The sequence below is a fragment of the Rosa chinensis genome, chromosome 2 (genome assembly GCF_002994745.2).
Source record: "Rosa chinensis cultivar Old Blush chromosome 2, RchiOBHm-V2, whole genome shotgun sequence".
Lineage (NCBI taxonomy): Eukaryota > Viridiplantae > Streptophyta > Magnoliopsida > Rosales > Rosaceae > Rosa > Rosa chinensis.
The window spans coordinates 53,681,821-53,685,642 of NC_037089.1; the positions used below are offsets into that span (position 1 = coordinate 53,681,821).

A 3,822-nucleotide genomic window follows, 5' to 3' on the forward strand; every position below is an offset into this window, starting at 1 on the left:
TTCGGGTTAATAAAATTGTCTTTTATCAAAAAAAAAAAAAAAGTCACTGGTTATGTCACTGGCTAAACTACTAGCCATGTCATAATCATGAACACGTCACTGACCAAGTCACTGTCAATTCCTGACCAAGTCACTGTTAATTTCAAGTCACCAGCAAAGTCATGAATAATGTCACTGTCAATCCCTGACCAAATCACTGTTAACCTCAAGTCACCGGCAAAGTCACTGGTCAAATCATTATTAATTTTAAGTCACTGGCCAAGTTACTTAAGGCTAACAGTCACAATTAATTACATGTCACTAACTAAGTAACTGACCATGTCACTAACAATGTCACTAACCAAGTAACTGTCAGTAGCCAAGTCACAAGTTAATAGCCAAATCACTGTTAATAACATGTCACTAACTAAGTAACTGACCATGTCACTGACCAATTAACTGTCAGCCAAGTCACAAGTTAATAGCCAAGTCACTGTTAATCACATGTCACTAAGTAACTAACCATGTCACTGGCCAAGTAATTGTCAGTAGCCAAGTCACTATTAATCCCATGTCACTAAGTAACTGGCCATGTCACATTACATGTCACTAACCAAGTAACTGTCAGTTACCGAGTCACAAGTTAATAGCCATGTCACTATTAATCACACGTCACTAACTAAGTAACTGACCATGTCACTAATCAAGTAACTGACCATGTCACTAACCAAGTAACTGTCAGTAGCCAAGTCACAAGTTAATAGCCAAGTCACTGTTAATCACATGTCACTAACTAAGTAACTGATCATGTCACTAACTAAGTAACTGACCATGTCACTAATCAAGTAACTGTCAGTAACCAAGTCACCGTTAATCACATGTCACTAACTAAGTAACAACTGACCATGTCACTAACCAAGTAACTGTCAGTAGTCAAGTCCCAAGTTAATAGCCAAGTCACTGTTAATCACATGTCACTAACCAAGTAACTAACCATGTCACTAACCAAGTAACTGTCAGTAGCTAAGTCACAAGTTAATAGCCAAGTCACTGTTAATCACATGTCACTAACCAAGTAACTGACCATGTCACTAACCAAGTAACTTCAAGTCACTGGCCATGCCACATTGTCATTGGATATTATCATTTGGATATACAAAACTTCAACAAATCTAAATTATTTAATAAATAAAAAGTGTAAATAATATTATTCATCTGAGTCTTTAGCTTTAGGTTAACACCAAGAGCCATGCCGTAATGATTTGCGTGACAAGCTGAAGATGAAAAAGTCTGATAGAGGTAAATAATGAAGCATCTTTAAATTAAAACCAATGGAAGCAAAATAAAGTAGCAGAACAGCCTCACATGATTTCAATCCAAACCATATTTCATATATAAACGTCAGCACATAATGCAATATACTTCTACAAACCACTAACATAGTAATACAACATAACTTATACCTCACAACATACTGATTACACTTAGCCATACAAGATGGTATACTTACAAAAACAAGAAAACTTAAAGCCATATACCTAAAACCATCTTTATAAAGGTTAGAGATTAGCTTTGCTATTCACCTCACAACCTGCCCTTCTACATTTCCCATCAGCATCCGGTCAGAGACTGCTCCACCTGATCTCAGCTTAGAAAGCAAGGCTTCGCGTCCAGTAAAAAGGATTTGGAAAAACCCATCCACTTCCTTAGTCAGAAGATCAAGTCCTTGGGAAAGATTATGTGCCTTCCTTTCTAAATCTGAAGTAGAATTCTTGAATGCTTCTTCTTCTGCGAGGGCCACGTCATCTTGGATCATAGGATACAAGTGCTTCACAATACCATCAACTGCTTCCAGCTCTTTCAGTACCGTAGCTCTACCACTAGAAAGTACATTTCTAATTTCCCCATTTACATTACTCTGTAAGTCATTAAATGCTTGTGCCCACATATATGTCTCGGCAACATTCAAATCTAACAACTTGCTTGCAGAACTAGAAAAGGTTGCGGCAAAGACATTACAAAAAGATACTGTCAACACCTTCACTCCATACATAGCACGCATTAAAAGTTTCCCTTTTGGTGAGTTCTTAACCTTTGGTAGATCCAGTGATTCCACAAGCTTGTCCAAAATGGTGCTACAGTTCTCAATCCTGGGGTTCTTTGAAGCAATATGATTCTTCCAGTCATCAACTGAAGAACGGGCACGAATAAATTGCTTCGAAGAGGCTGAATTCAAATTATGCAACACAAACTGAAGAAACAAATGCACCTGGTTTAAGCGTGCGATCTCAGAGCTGAAGACAATGCATATATCGAGCAACTTTACACTGATGTCCAAGTACACATCAATCCACTTCTCATCCCAAGCACTCACAGGAAGATCAATCTCAGCTATGAGAGTTTTTATGTCATTACGAGTTCCACAAAGCGACTACATTGCCAATTTCATCCATGACAAGCTAAGGACATCATTGTTATCTTTTGGGTTGAGCTTTCTCAACCTCCCAGCCAATTTTTCCTCAAAAGTGTTCAGCAGTGCAGAAAGGTTCGGAGTCATTTGAGAACCCTTCGGCGAAATCATCTGGAAAGGATTTCCAAAATGGAAGAAAGGTCGGTGCGGGACCTGTGGACGACTCATTACTAGTATTCACTGCAAGAAGAAATAAACATGATGTTGCAAATCAGCTACCGAACACGACCAACTCAAAGACCACAAGAACATTTACAAAACTAGTAATCCAGAAGACAACAGCAAAAAAAATGATATAGTAAGCAAAATTTCACAACCTTCCTCTTAATTCCAAGAGATATAATAATTATCAAATAATAATTATGGCTAATTGATAATACATGAACAATGGCTAATTGATAATACATGAACAAGGAAATAGATAAACTGGAAGCCACAGTTTGTCTCTTACATTCTTAATATCCACCAATATGCAGACTACTCAAAGTTCAAACAATTTTACCCATATAGGATGATCGAGTTATTCACATTCTTAATCAGCAGCCTTAATAACTAGAACACAAAACATGGTAGGTTATTTCACAAATTCCATTTCCTATGGAGACCATCAGAAATTGAAGGCCACACCATTCATGAGCTAATTAGCAGGATGTAGATATGTGATGAATACAAGCGGAGAAATCAATAGGCATATGTATATTCATTTACCTGCCAAGAATTCTCTTCAAAAGCAATCATTTTTTCCAATCAATACCCATCCAAAATCACCTTCCAGCGCTAAACAAGTTCTAGCATATATGCAGAGGACTGCACTAAACATCAATTTATCAAACAATTTTATGAACTGCACAATTACGAAGAAGCACGGAAATAGAATTGATTCAAACAGTGGAGGCCAACCTTCTTTACAGCCAATCTCTGCATCTTGGGAACCTCTTCAAGCAATGGAGCCTTTGTCCGGCGAATCTTGGCAGTCAGAGCACCTGCAGTTGCCATACTTTTTTCTTTTGAAGCAAGCTCCGCTTTCTGCAGATTAAGATTACTCAAATTTTAGTCTCAATTTGAAAAATAGGACCAAATAATAACTAAAATTCTACTAAATTTCATCCACCTACGTCCGGATATGACATTATCGCGTTTCAACTTCACAAACTTTTCCGGAAACCAAACAGAGATCAAATAAAGAGAATCGAGAGAGACTGAGAAAGAGACCGAACCTGAAGAGCAGCTTCAATGTCAGACTCGATGGCAGAGTAGAGGCGAGCGAAGGCATCGGCACTGGAGACGTTAGAGTCTTTCTACTTGTGATGTCGTATCGGTCGTACTTGTTGCAGATTGCGGCGAAGGCATCGTTCCCAGAGACGTTAGTCCTT

The 3,822-nt window shown here is 38.2% G+C and overlaps 1 pseudogene; it reads right to left on the reverse strand.

Moving 5' to 3' along the window:
- Nucleotides 1-1,348: 1,348 nt before the first annotated feature.
- Nucleotides 1,349-2,773, reverse strand: LOC112189136 (annotated as a pseudogene).
- Between the last annotated feature and the right edge of the window lie 1,049 nt (nucleotides 2,774-3,822).